This window comes from Lactuca virosa, chromosome 9 (assembly GCF_052849685.1).
Source record: "Lactuca virosa cultivar CGN04683 chromosome 9, Lactuca_virosa_CGN04683_v6, whole genome shotgun sequence".
NCBI classification, from domain to species: domain Eukaryota; kingdom Viridiplantae; phylum Streptophyta; class Magnoliopsida; order Asterales; family Asteraceae; genus Lactuca; species Lactuca virosa.
Window position 1 is genome coordinate 18,345,345 of NC_136434.1, and position 16,376 is coordinate 18,361,720.

Below are 16,376 nucleotides of genomic sequence, written 5' to 3' on the forward strand. Positions count from 1 at the left end.
GAATTCCTGTTCATGTTAATGATCAAAAACACGTCGTGTCGTGTTATATTCGTGTTCAAAATTCGACACGAAATTGACACAATTTAACATTTGTTTTTCGTGTTTGTCGTGTTATGTATAATTAATTATTAATTAATTAAACTTATTGTTATTTAACGTTATCTTTTTGTGTAATGTCGTGTTTGACATTTTTTAATCGGTTCGTTTCCATGTTAGTTAAAGAAAACACGACATCGTGTTGTGTCGTGTTCGTGTTACATAAAACATTATCGTGTCGTGTCAGACAAAAACACGATACGATTGTCGATAACAATGATATTTTTACCTGTGAAATGGGATATTCCTGATAACAATGATATTTAAAAAGGAACACATTAGTTTGTTACCTTGTGACCTTTTTTTTAGTTGAAGAATGTTTTTTTAAACATTTTAGAAGGCTGGTTACTCTTTCATGACATTAACCCAACAATTTTACAAAATCCTCCAATAATTTCAATACATAAACAAAATCCCTATATTAAACAAAATCTTCCAATAATTTCTATACATAAACAAAATCCCTATATCAAACACAAAAACTTACATTAATCTTTTAACTAATTAAAGTCTCTCGTTATTTTAATTTCAGGAGCAACAAAAGAGAGTAAAGCCTCATATTAAATGGGCCTCCATAAAACCTCACTAGACAGGAACCAAGGCCGTTCCAAACATATTTTGGGTCAAGGACGAAAAAGGAAAAAAGACTCTTAAAATATACAAATTTCATCAACTGCTTTTATATTAACTTAATAATTGAAAAAAAAAATTATTTATACTAGTTTCTAAATATAACATTTTCGATTATAAAAACTCATATATTTAAAGAAAAATAATTCTTCTAACTTTTTGAGATGCAAAATCACTAATAATATCTTCAAAATGGATCGTGTCTAACATTATATTAATAAAGTTTGTAAAAAAGTTGGCCCCTTTAAAATATGGGCATTGGACGGTCGCCCCTATCGCCCACCCTTTGGAACGGGCCTGACAGAAACTTGGTATATACATATTATTTAGGAGAACGCAATATTATTTAGGAGAACGCAATTAGACGGCTTCCAGAAAAAAAAAATTAATAGAAAAATAATTCTTCTAACTTTTTGAGATGCAAAATCACTAATAATATTTTCAAAATGGACCGTGTCTAACATTATATTAATAAAGTTTGTAAAAAAATTGGCCCCTTTAAAAGATGGGCATTGGACGGTCGCCCCTATCGCCCACCCTCTGGAACGGGTCTGACAGAAACTTGGTATATACATATTATTTAGGAGAACGCAATATTATTTAGGAGAATGCAATTAGACGGCTTCCAAAAAAAAAATTAATAGAAACAAAATTAATTTTTTTTCTAGTAATTGACATATAACAAAATTGTGAAATTTGGTTGATATTTCTTGTTCAATTCATAATATAATTTTTTTGGAACGACAAGATGTTATTAAAATAAATACTAGTAAGATACCAATTTAAAGAAATTATAAGAAAGAGATTGTAGTTTGAACAGATTATAATAAAGAGATTGTTGTACAACCAATTGACCCAATTTATATCACATTTTCAGCTCATATCAACATACCAAAACTAAGATCAAGTAACAAGTATAAAATAACTCAAACTATGTTTTGCCGCTCATAAATAGTAATGTTGTGAAAGTTCCAAAGAGTTCATATGACCATAATAATAATCACATCAAAACACTTGCGTTGGTAATATTGAAATTACAAGAGTCCGCCACTTGATCATATCTTCAACCTAGTTATAACTAGGAATAGTCACATCCCACCATTTACTACATTACAACCAAATTACTACATTGCAAAGCAAGCCAACCCCCTTATCCACCAAATTAATGTTCGTAGGCATTCGATTTAAACTCATCCTCCAAGTCATAACATTGAGTTTAATAGGAATGAAATTGTTCTATCTTGTGGTGTTGCTCCCCGTCCCCAAGGTGGTATCATCTAAAAAACTTTGGCAGAAGACATCAAATAAAGATAAGAGATATCTAAACTCCAAATCCACCTATCTCGTTGATCTAAGACAACAAATAAATGCAACAGAGATTGTAAATCATCCCAATTGATCATGTTCGACATCCCATATAGGATTTATGTGCAAAAGATAAGACCAATCAACACAATTGAGTCGGTCACACAACAAGCATGACTTATTCTCCTATGATGCAAAAATTCTTCAAAATCTTTGCTTCAAAGAAACAACTCCCAACCAACAACATATAGGAGTAACTAATCGAATTGGTGGCCAAGCAATCCTCTTAGACCGTAAAAAGCCTTTATGGCTTGAACCCAAAGTGAACTTCCGTCAATAAGAAATCTCCAAACCCAAAGTGAAGACCGTAAAAAAGCCAAGCAATCCTGTTGGGTCTTGACCATAAAAAGCCTTTATACCACCAAGTTTCTTATTATCCATAACTTTCTTCTGTGAAACCCAACTACCCAAGCAATAAAAATGGTTTCTCAAGGCTTCCATTGTTTCTAAAATCGTTTCAAGGACTTTAAACAAAAAGATATGGTAAATTCCTAACTTTTCGAAATCGACTTTAACAATGATAGTCTTCCATCAATGTATCAATTGATAGAGCCTTGGATTTCCATGTGAATAATTTTGTAATGGATTTTTCAATAACTCCATTCCAACTTTCAATACGACTCATGTTTGAACAATTGAACCAACCAGTAAACCAAAGTATATAAAAGGAAACTTCATTCCCGAACAACCAATAATACTCACACAGTCTTCCATCTCTTGAAAAAACCTCTCACACCGATCAACTTACTTTTTGTAAGTTGATTTTTCTCCCGAACGCCATAAACAAGCATCCAAAAACTACAGCTTATGGCTCTCACGATTTCAAGAGACCACAGACTAAGTGACATGAGAAACCTCTAAGCTATTATCGCCAACATTGAAGAGCCCCCATCCTCGGGCACAATTTTTTGGAAATGGCTTCATTAAGAGCGACAGAAAGTTCTTCCATGACAATAACAAATAAAAAGGCAATAAGTGGTCAGCTTGTTGTTAGCCCCTCTCGATTGTAAACTCTTTCGTAGGAGAGTCATTAATCAATAGAGAATCAATAAAAGAATTAAGAGGTGTCATAACCCACCCTTTCCACTTACTAAGAAAATCCTTATATAAAAAAATAATAAAAAAACATATGCTTTCTCGAAATCAATATCGAACACCATCCATTAACTCCAATATAATTTATACGACCTCACAATCTCGTTAAATATTAAAGGATGTCTAATACACGTCGATTGTTCAATGCCCGCATCATTGATAACCTCCAAAAGACGATTCACCAAGTTTTTTGACAATAACTTTATATTGACACCCGATAAGGCTAATAGCCCTATGAACTTTTAAAAAAACGGATCTTTGATTTTGGGTATAAACACAATAAACGGAGGATTTCACCTTGTAAAAATAACACTAAATTCTTGAAATTGAGCCACAAGTTTCACATCATCTCCACAAAGTCCCAAAAACTCTTGGATTTAGAGTATAAATTACTAAATTTTCCTTCACTTGTTTTCACTTTTCTTAACAAAAAAAAACCTCAAAAATAAATAAATTTTTTAATCTTATTTTCCAATTAAATCCTTCCCCACCCAACCCCAGCATTCCTAAATCACTAAATGGGCCTCTCCTAATAATTTATGCCCTGAAAGGTTTGGCAGTCCAGTAGTTCTCAATCTCATTCAGAACATTTTGACCATCTCTACAACTCTACAAGACTACAACTGTCAGCATTATGACTTATGACACATGAGTTATTAACTTATTATGAAGGTCTAACCTTCCAAAATTTACCAATTTAAAAACGTTACCCATATACAATATATGAAACACCTATACCAGAAATGACCATCTGCACTATAATTCAATGAACATTTAATTTCTTAATTGCTTTTCAATAGCACATCATGGCATTATTGCCAATTAAAACATTTGTCAAAGGGAAATGAATAATGGACCTCAATTGCACCTGCTTCGTAACTTCAACTAGTGGAATGTTGACTTTTCTAATTGTTATGATTAAATGTCAATCTTGTTATACAAAGATATTTTATATTTTAAAAATGTAACAAATACATGTCTTTCGTATATTTACCTCTTATCTTAGATTTAATATGTCACCCTTCTTTTCAGTTTTACACTTTTAGCTCAAATTTAAATTTTTGTTACGAATTTAATCTGAAAATTAAATTTTATTACGAATTCATCTCAAATTTAGTTTAATTTGTACATTTGTTTTATACAACTTTTTAAATACACTTTAGAATTTTTACAACCTTTTTTAAAGATTTTTTTTTAAATGTTGTATTAAAACATTAAGAAAAAAATCTTTAAAAGGTTGTAAAAAGTTCTAAAATAGTCTTCGAAAGGTTGTAATTTTTTTTTAAAAAAGTTGTAGTAAAATAAATTATAAACTAAACTAAATATGCAATGAATTCTTAATAAAAGTTAATGTCCATATCATATTTGTAACAAAATTTAAAATCTAGGCAAAAAATATAAATTTAGACTTGTTCGACTTAAAGTAATATATATATATATATATATATATATATATATATATATATATATATATATATATGTTTAACTTATTCAGAGTTTAAACGAAGAAGTTATGGTTGTTTCAAGTTTAAATTAGAAATTGGGAATTTTGCCCTACGTTGGGCGGATGAAAGCTACGTTGGGCGTACGAGTTGAATTCTAGAAGCGGGTTCAATGACCTACATTGGGCGTAGGTTATGCTACGCAGGGCGTTGCCGCTGCAGACCAAAACCCTAACCCTAAGGTTTTGAGCCATATTTAAGGGCTCTAACTTCTTGGGATCATTCCCATGATCAGCCTCCATCACCTCATATCATTCCTTTGAAACCCTAGCCACCATTTGTGAATTTTGGAGCTTGTAGAGAGTTTTGTGTGCTATTTTAAGGAAAAAGTGTTGTAGAATCAAGTGAGAAGCTTCAATGTAACGCCCAAATTGTCAGGTACTTTCTTATGCAGCTTATTCAATATATATATATATATATATATATATATATATATATATATATAGAGAGAGAGAGAGAGAAAAAAAAAAGAGAAAGAGAGAGAGAGAGAGAGAGAGAGAGAGAGCGCTAGGTTCAAATGTGGATTGTCATCTATTGTGCGGACGTGTGGACGGTGTTATTCTGTGAGAATGACACAAAAAATATGTTGTTTGGTAATGTGAATATGTTCAATCATACATAACTATTGTCATTATCACGCATTCTCACTAATTAAATCGTCTATAAGGTTATTATAGATTTTTTATTATTATTATTCTCATTCTGTCAGAATGTTTATTGAGTCGTATTCTGTAAGAATGGAAATGAGTAAAAAACGATGCGTGAGAACAAAAATGAATAAGAATTAATGAGAATGATTGAAAATGACGATAGTTGTGTAAGGTTGAACGTATTCACATTAGCAAACAACTTATTCTTTTAGTAATTCTCATAGAATAGCGTTGTCCACACGCCTGCACAATAGTTGTCCATTCACATTATAACCTAGCCCTATATATATATATATATATATATATATATATATATATATATATATATATATATATATATATATATATATATATATATATGTGTGTGTGTGTGTGTTTGTGTGTGTGTGTATATATATATATATATATATATATATATATATATATATATATATTATGGAGAGGGCTGTACGTTGGGCGTACATAGTGTACGCACGATGTACATATGGTGAGGCGCGGAGCGGGAAAGTCCCTACGTACGTTGGGCGTACCCATGTGTATGCTGGGCGTAGTTTGGCCAAAAGCAAACCCTAAAGTTAAGGGTTTTCACCCTAGTTAAAGAACTTATGTTCCTCCTAACCCTCATTCTCTCAGCCTCCATTGCCCTTAGAGTGTTAGAACCGAACCCTAAACCTCTTGCATGCATTTTGAGCTTACCTTTTGCATTTTTGGTGTTATTTGGTGGTTTTGAAGAAGAAGCAAGGACATGAAGATTGTTGGGTTTTGAGCATTCTAACACTCCTATGGTGTACATGCAACCCTATATACCTTGGATCTATGTTTTCTCTATTATACATGCGAATATCAATTATCCAAGGTATCATCCTAACTAGCATATTATGGAGTATATACAATATGAAATATAATTGAATGACATACCTTTTGTTGTAGCTTGATTCCTTGTACCTTTAAAGAGCTTAGTGCCCCAAGTGTTGCACCTCAAATGGTTCACACAACACCACCAACAATTGGAATAACTTGAGAGAAGATCATTTACACTCAAAAATCGGCTAGCCCTCATGTGTCTATCACTAGTCCATTTCATGAGCTATGAGGCTTCTTATATAGTGTGCACATTAGGGTTACACCATGTAACTCATGACTTTCCATATTCCTCATGATCCATGGGTTTTAACCTCCATGGAGTATCCATGGGTCACCACATGGGTTTAGCCCAACATGAAGAACTATGGATCATAAGCCCACTTTATAAGAATGAATGATTTACAAAATCAATCCCCATTTATTTAATTAGTCTCTTTTGATCGCAAAATTAATTCCAAACTAATTCTTGATCAATACTAATTAAATAATATTAATATATTAGAACTTATAATATATTAATAAATCATAAATATCCTCTTCTCACAAAAGTCTATCCAAATTGTTCCGATGTCATGCAACCCAAATGGACCATGCTACTCTCGGGTCAAGTACATACCAATAATAGTTATGGGCTTAGACACCTAATCCAACAAAGATAGCTTGTAGATCCAGAAGTTTGACATCATTTCTGACCTATTTGAGGTATAAATCTTAAACATTGGCCATTGCATGCTTAGATCTAGTTTTGGGGTGATTTATGTTATATTTGATGGGTTTTATACAAACAATCCTATGTGTGCATGCAACCCTAGATACGGATCTATGTTTTCACTATTAGTTATACAACATTATGAACACAAAAGAAACCTAACATGCCCTTACGTAATTTCGAAAATCATAAAGGAGAATGGAATACATACCTCTTGTTGTTATGTTGTAATAACAACTTGTATCTTGAATCTTCTTGTCTTTGAAAGCAAGTACCACAAGTGTAGTACCTCTAATGGCTCACAAACACCAAGAGCAAATGGAGAGGCAAGAGAGAGAGGGGGGGAGGTATGAAATTCGGCTCTAGGAACCCTAGGTATCAAGTGGCTGAATTTCTTATGCCAAGGGGTCTTTATATAGGTGTACGAATTAGGGTTCCACTCCTTATCCTTATCTGGTTGCTTAGCCACCAAGCAGCCCAAAGGATAACCCTAGAAACCTTATCATGGACGAATTCTAAGGCCTTATCCCCTTGAATTCGTCCACCATATCATATAGGGCATCATTTGCCCTACTTTGCAACTATCACATAATTACAGTTCAGTCCCCCTAGTTCAATTAACTTCTTTTGATCACAAAATTAATTCTTAATTAATTCTCGACCAATGCTAACTAAATAAATATGATTTCTCTTTTAATATATTATTCATATAATATATTAATAAACCATAATACCCTTTTTCTCTATTATTTCTCCAGTCAAGTTGCTTTGGCGAAGGCAACCCAAAAGGACCATGCACAACCGGGTCAAGTACTTACCACATATAGTTACGAGCTTAGACACTAATCCAAAAATATTTTGGTCCTATAGTTGAGGTTCTTTGAGTTAAAGGAGCTTCAGTCCATATGAGCTGTCCTTCTAGGCTCTTGGAAGTGTTAGGAGCCATAAAAATCGGATCTTGATGGTTTATGCAACATACACGTTCAGTTATCGTGTTTTGTAACTTTTAAAAATGAATAATATTATGAAATATTATGTGATTTTGAGCGTTGAGTTCTAACAGATAGTTTTTACTAGAAATGAAGTAAAACTATGTTTAGAATCACTCGGAAAATATTGGAAGTCTTATGAGATTCCAATCTAATGTCAAATATTGAAATTTAACGAAAATATAAAATTTGAAATAAGTAAAATTTTATTATTGAAAGTTGTAAAGAATCTCGTTAGAAACATTTAGGCGAAAACCTCATTGAAATCCGAGTTATAACGAAGAAGTTATGACTATTTGAAGTTTCGCGACAGAACCGGCACGACGTATGACGTAAAAAGTGAGTTTTTGATAAACTACTTTTTAGCCCTTATGATCTAAATGAAAGTCGTAGTATTCTTTAAACCGGGAATTTTCATAAAAAGAACGTCCAAATCTGACTTCGTATGAGGAAGTTATGATTTTTTCTAAATTTCGGAATAGCAGTAGACAGCTAAAAACTCGAAATAAAGATCGAGTGATCTTTAGCCGACGCAACCTAAACAAGAATCGAAGGTCTCGTCAATTGAAGTACAACGGTAAAAAGACAGACGAAAACGGACATCGGATGAAGAAGTTATGAATTTTTAACGGACTTTTCCTGTCCCGGCCAGTTAAAAATATTATATTAAAAATGAAATCAAAATTAGCCGACGGAGTCTAAACGAAAGTTTTAGAGTATAATCTCAACTACGCGTGGATATAAAGAACGTCAAAAATGGATCTCGTATGCAAAATATATGAATTTTTGAAGTTTTTAAATAAAAATAAATAAAAATTCGAGACTTGTCCGAGGAGGTACGCCCAGCGTACTTCGCTTCGTACGCCCAACGTACTTCGCACGTATGCGACCTGGAGCCAGCCACGCCCCCTCTTCTTTGCATGCAAACACGTATCATTCCTCTTGACACGTCCGAGGCTCGGGTTCCGATCAGACGACACCTCGCAGGTACGCCCCGCGTAGTGGACCGCCTCGCAGTACGCCCAGCGTACCGAGGACTTACGCCCATCGTAGTCAGCAGCTTCGGACTACTATATAAGGGATGCGAGGCTGCCCGTATTTTGGTTTCCATTTTTCAATCTCCTTCACTCTAAAAACCCTCTGTAGCCACTTTTAACCCCCCGAAGCCCCCGTATCATCCCCGACACCTGAAGCAAGTCCCGACACTCCGAAGTTCCTGAGAAAATCATATTTTCTAGCCGAAACTCTGCCCGAGTAAGGCCGGTTTTCAACTAAAATTCCCGGTTTCATCACAGAAAGTCATATTTAGAGCCGAAGTGCTGCCCAAAGAAGAGGGGGACGTGGCTGGCTCCAGGGATAATTGTATGTTATGTGTATGTTATGTGTTATATGTTCAATGTTCTTTCCCATGTTATTATGATAATTAGCTATACCTTTGACCACGAAGTGTATGACATAAGCATCACTTGGGTACAGGTATGTAGCCTTTGGCCATGAAGTCTATGACATAAGCATCACTTTGGCATTGATAGAATGCTAAGATAGGGCTGAAAGCCTGTGTATTCTAACAAAATGATATTCTGAAATTATATTTTCTGTGCCACTTGGGCTGAAGTCTTATTGATGTATATCAAGTATTGAAATTGTTATGTCTCATTGATTACAAATCTTTGAATCAGATTATTCGTTGATATGGAAAGCCTTTCATATGATACTCATTTGTCTTTCTTGTTCTTTGTCCTTCTTTACTTCTGTCATATTGATATGTATATGGCATAATGTTATATTGTAACTGTTATTGACACTACTAGAAAAACAGCCTTTTACGACTCGCAATGCGTGTCGTAAAACGCTCAGACGACGCGCAAATGCGTGTCAAGGAAGGCCCTGTGATAACGAGAGACGACACGCTTTTGCGCGTCTTCTATTTACGACGCACATTTACGACGCGCATTTATGACACGCATTTACGACGCACAGTTATGACACGCAATGCGTATCAAGGAAGGCCCTGTCATAAAGGAAGACGAGACGTATTTGCGTGTCGTAACCTTACGACGCGCGTGTTTATGACACGCAATGCGTATCAAGGAAGCCCTGTCATAAATGAAGATGACACGCATTTGCGTGTCATAAACTTCAGTAACCATTTACAATATGCATTTACGACGCGTCTTTACGATACTCATTTACGCATAATACAAAAATATGTAAAAAAAATATATACTAAAACAATCAATTTCATCCAATAACATCATGTTAAAAAATTGTAATACATTGATAATAAGAATAATAATATTTAATTAGTATTGATCAAGAATTAATTTAGAATTAATTATGTGATCAAAAGAAGACTAATTAAATATATGGGTTGATTGTGTAAATCATCCATAACTTATATAGTGGGCCAAAGCTCCATGGATAATCAAGTTGGGTTAAACCCATAGGTTGCTCCATGGATGCTCCATGGAGGTTACTTAACCCATGGGTCATGGAAATGAAAGGTCATGACAATTAGGGTTTACATGGTGTAACCCTAATTGTAACATACTATATAAGCATCATATTATTCACCAAAATCGGCCACTAGTGTGTGTAAAAGAAGGGCTAGCCGATTTCTTGAAGTGTGGATTTCTCTCTAAGTTATTCCAAGAGCATTTGATGTTGTGTGAGCCATTTGAGGTGTCACATTTGAGGCACTAGGCACTCAAGCCCCATGGAGTCCAGCTACACTACAAAAGGTATGTATTCTATCTATATTATTACCCAAGTATCTATGATTGTATGCTAGATAGGGTAATACCTTGGAATATTAGCATTTGCATGTATATTAGAGAAAACATAGATCCAAGGTATTTAGGGTTGCATGTACACCATAGGAGTGTTAGAATGCTCAAAACCCAACAGTGGTATCAGAGACAGGTTGTTTTCAATTATACTTGATGCAACTTATTTTTCAAGGATGAGAATCTGTCCAGACAGAAAACTCGACGAGTTCTGGCCATAAACTCAACGAGTTCATGTGTTAAGGCATGAACTCGACGAGTTTCCTATAAGAACTCGACGAGTTTGTGTCCCAGACAGCATATCTTCGACTGTTTTGGCTGGAATTGGACTAGGAACATTACCATAAGTTGTTTTTGAACTTATAAACTTGTTTTTGATGTGGTAATGTTCATGCTAATCCAATTTCAAAGATAATTGTCAATAGATTCATGTTTTGTATTAGTTTAAGTGTTATGCTAATTACATGGAAAAGTTTGATTCCAATTATCTTGTTCATATGAGTTGCTTAGATTAATAGAAAAGTTTGATTGATTATGTGTTGTTGATCCATTTTAATCTAAGAGTGGATTCTAAAATGTGTTTGTGTAACTTGTCCTCAAGTTACATGAAAAGTCACATTAAAGTTTCTTAAAACTCATAAAAGTTGGCAAAGGTTACAAAATGAAGAGTCTTGTCTTCATTGAATGGTTTTATGACTCCATAACTTGTCCTCAAGTTATGGAGGTTCAAGAGTCACTTCATTAAGTAATAAAATATGTAACCTTAATTAATTCCATAAGTTACAAAATAAAGAAAAGTTACATTCTTTTATTAGTTTAAAGTCTTCCATAACTTGTCCTCAAGTTATGGAACTTGAAGAGTCTTTTAATTAAAACTACTTTAAACACATAAGTTATGGAATTAATTAGTTTTGAATAGTTTCAAAACTTGCCCTCAAGTTTTGGAATTTGAAAAGTTTTCACTTATGAAAACTTTAATTCCAAGTTAGCCCTTAGAATTTTAAAAGTTAAAATTCAACCCTTATACTTTATAATATTATAAGTTAATAATATTTATATATATGTATAAGAGTAAAGTCAGTCTCACCATTAGTAGGCCTCATTCACCAAGCCGGTCTATAAGGGAGGTATAAGGTTACTGCCTATAAAATGGCAGTTTAATGGGTGTCCACTCTCACCCACCGCTTCCTTGACTGGTGGAGGGTCGTTAGCCGAACGGGTAGGACAAAGACTATAATTCTCCCTTCATTAAAAGTATTAATGATAAATACTAAGTAACTAAACACTTATAAATTCCCAATCTTAGTTACTTAGGAAAATGTGAATAAGGTGCTAATCCATGAAATTACACTTTGCACTTTGTTTAAGCCATTAGTGGAGCGTGTGTGGTTAACCGGCACACTAACCTGGACTTAACAAGGTAGGCAAAGGGTAACTTAATGTTTATCATAGTATCGATGGAGCGTGTGTGGTTAACCGGCACATCGATTGAGGGGTAAACACTTAAGGGTACCAAGTAATTTGCATGGTTACTTCACACCTTGTTTTGTGATCCTCGGCATCCCAGTCACAAAACCTGAAGGGCACACTCGAGATTGAAACATGCCATTGAAAAGTTCAATGAATCTCAAAAGATCTAGGAGTTTCAAATCCAATTAAAACCTAATAATACATTTCGTTTATCTTGGTGGAAATTGGTGAATCGTCATTCACCTACCTTCAAATATTTTATAGCTTGGATTACGGCATCCCTCTTCTAAGTTATAAAATAGTTTGTTGGGTCCTAGCCTTAATATTTCATATTGGGTGTCATATTAAGGACTTTAGATCAACTATCTTGAATATCTCCCAAAAGATGTCTAAGTTCATACATCTATGATCTTCCCAAATCTCTTGGAACTTTACTTCTTTCACCTCCTCCAGTTATTCTCCCTAACCCACAAGTTCTTGAAAAGTTTAAGGTCACTCAATCCCTATTGGCAAGCAAGGTCTATGTGTGATCGCATCTTGGAGATGAAGTCACATATTGACAAGCCGGGAGAGTTGGGTGTCAAAGTCTTAAGAAGGTTGGATGTTCAATCACTTTCTAAGTCACTTAGTGAGTTCCTTTGGGACTACTATGAAACAGACTATGACATGAACCTTAATGATCTTATCTATTTGCTTGGTCAGCAATGATTTGAGGACTAGTAAAGCAATTTGATTAGGAGATCAACTTCCCAATGTACATTGACAATGGTAACATCGGATATCTAGAAAAGCCTTCTCATCCCAAAGAAAGGGTTTGACCATAGTCAACTAGATTGACCAAATGGTAAAGAGAAAGGCTAAGTCTGAGATAGTCCCATTACCAAAGAGTCCATATGTTTACCTTTCCAAAGGAAGGGGCATTGATTGCGAAGCTGCCTATTTACCTGAAAGATCATAAGGGTGATCAAGTCAAGAAGTTTGACTCTTCTTCAGGTAAAAGTCCATTATCTAACTCTGTTAAGTTTCTATTATGAGATTCTCATTACATGATGTGACTGGGTCACATATTGATGTTTTAAGAATCAAAGAAAAAGTGAAGAAACTTAAAGGAAGTACATGCTGATTCTGATCACGAAGATGGATTTCGATCACATGGTTTGGTGGTCAGAATTTTTGAAGTTGTTACTAAGGAGTTATGATAAATTGCTTAGGAATAGATAACAACAAGTTTTTCATATGCATTTGCACTGTAAGGATAAGTTTTTTCCGCAAAGTTTTGAAATAAAATAAAAGGTTTTAATTTTATATTTATTTTAAATATCCTTACAGTGGCATTTGTGAAAAATGGTTGTTTATAGATTCCATTGATAGCAATATTGGAAAAATGGACTTGATTCTTACGTTTGTGGTAGTGTCATAATTTACCAAATAAGGAATGATTCTCATCACCCAAGGTTTCAGTTGGATAGAAACTTGGAAATCATGCAAGTTGTATAGTATGATGAATGAGAACTTTCAGCTTTGGAAAACTAAGACTAACTCCTTGTTCACATGTATATGTGAGTCAAGTAAAGGACTAAAGGGATCGAGTACACATTCTTGTGCATTGGTCATGTCCACCACAAAGCTCGTTAAGACTATTCGTCATGATTTACTAAATTTTAGTAAATATGGTTATACTTATAAGTTTAAGTATAATTCTGAAGCATTGGAAAAGTCTCGATGTATGGCAGAACGAATGAGAAGAATCAAATTAGGCAGAAAGATTAAAGTTTCTCAAATCTGAAAAGATGGGTGAGTACTTTAGTATAGTGTTTTGTGATCATCTTAATGATTAAAGAACCACATCACAATTGGTCTTCTAAGGACATCTTAGTGCATTCTTATGACTAAGAAGGGGAGTCATGAATTGTTGAAATGGTTAAATCAAGAAGATGAGTCATACTTCGTTTCAAAACAAGTCTTAGAGTCATACTCCAAGACTGTAAGTTGAGTGACATATCTTAAAGAAAGGTTCAAAACACTTGTCAAATGTAAGAGTAAAAGTGTCCTACTCTTGCACATTTGAAATTGGTAAGTTGTGATCTTTTGGGTTAAACAAAGACCAACTTAGACCAAGTGTGTGAAGTGTTTATCTTGATAAAGAATCCGCACTATCTCTTGTATATTTGGCAAGTGAGTCTTATATGTCAAAAGGACAGTGGGAGTCCTAAAGCTCTTGAAAGTTTCAAGACCTAATCAAGAATAAAACCTAGAATACTTCACTAGCACACGACTTGAGGTGTATAACCTATCATGTTGACATTTATGTGCCTATTCAAGTTGACTTTGCATAGTAGTTCTGAGAGTTCTCAATTGGTTGCACAACTACTTGGAAGCTATGGCAGGCCCTTGTGCTGCCAGGTGGCAAGAACTTAAGATTGCACAAGTTCAATCCATATGAGTTTGGATTTGTCACTAACCTTGTCTTGTGATTATGGTTTTGACAAATTCATATGGGTAGGAACTCATACACCATAAAAATCTAAGTGTCATAAGGTTTCTCTCCGATTCATGAAAATGATGGTGAGGAAACACTTTCACTAAGTAGATTTTTAAGTAGATAGTAATCTTTGCATTCTCAAAGTCGTTAGTAGAGCACACTAACATGGACTTATGAGAAATAGCAAAGGTCTAACCAATTGAGACTATGATTACGGCATCCCTTTTCATAGTTCTTAAATTGTTTAGACACTCCAGTGAGCTATTTACAATAAGGTGTATGATTTTGTTAAAGTCTTATCAAAACAATCTAGTATCAGAAATTTGAACTTTGGTAAGAAAGTCAATAAAGTATTGATTTCTAGAAGTCCACTAATTTCTGAATACATGTCAAAGCTAGTGGGAGCATAAGTATTATGCTGATAATCATCATGTTAGTGGGAGCATGATAATTATGATAAGTATTGCAAGTTAGCAATGTTAATTATAGAAAACAAAAGTTTCAATTCGTGAGGTTGCAGGGGTTGAAAAAGTTGTTTTGCTATAATTAAGGGAGAGGAAATTATACTTCATTTCAATTCTAAAAGGCTTAGATTGAGATTTTAATCGTTTTAGTCAAGAATATATATATGAATTTCATTTTGGATTGGTTCAACTTAAGGAAATTCTATATATTGCGTTCTCAATATTCAATTATGATTACGACATCCCTCTTCATAGTCAAATTTTGAGAAGATGGCAAATAAAATTATTGTAGCAAAAGACTGGTCTAGAATCATGTCTTTATGTGAAACATCATGAATCGTGTCCCATTTACTTTGGGTACAAGATCGATTACATGTGCTATAATATTTATCCTTTCTGAATATTTCCAAATGCCTTGGGGCATTAAGGGGAAAAATGTCTACAATTGGATATGACTAAAGTGATTAAGCAATTGTCGAGGACAATCTAAGGTTTTACCAAAAATTGGTTGCTTAAGGACAGTTGGAAGTATACTGTTAATATTGGAAGGACCATATTGACATATTCTGGAAAAGAGACAACTCTTGTTCAGAAGTAGTAGTCAAAATAGGAATATGGAGTTGTCTCCATAGGTGGAAGTTATATGTGTAAGATTAGAAAACTTAATGCAAGAAGGATATTCAAAGCAATGTGCTTTGATACTTCGTCTCCATGGAATTGATCTCCATTGGAATAACCTGTAATGACTGATGACAAGTCTTTGTGACTTTGTACATATTCATTACAAGAGGGTTTGTGCATATAAGTTTAAAATCTAAACAGATTTTGGTAAATGTTAGGAATTTGGAATTCTTACATTTTTCGATAAGGATTTGGGAGTGTGAAAAAAGAATCATTGAAAGTACGTTCAATCGATCTATTTCACAAAGTAAGGATCATAGACAAACATAGAGTGCATTGCAAAGCTATTGTTTAGAAAACATAGTGTACATGCTTGGAGCATGGGACAACTAGTGTTTTCTAAATTCAAATATAAAGTTGATAAAACCGAAACAATGAATAATGAGTAATCAGTATGGTGATAAATAAAAAGTGTTTTATTTATATTCATAGTTTGATACCATATTAGATTCATTTATTCTTGTGTTTCATTTTGCATGTTTTGACTTCCAGAATAAACTAGGTTATTCTTCCTGAATGACTAAGTTATTCAAACCATCCACAGTCGGTCATATGTTGGAAGTAGATATGAATCAAGACTGTCATGGGTTGGC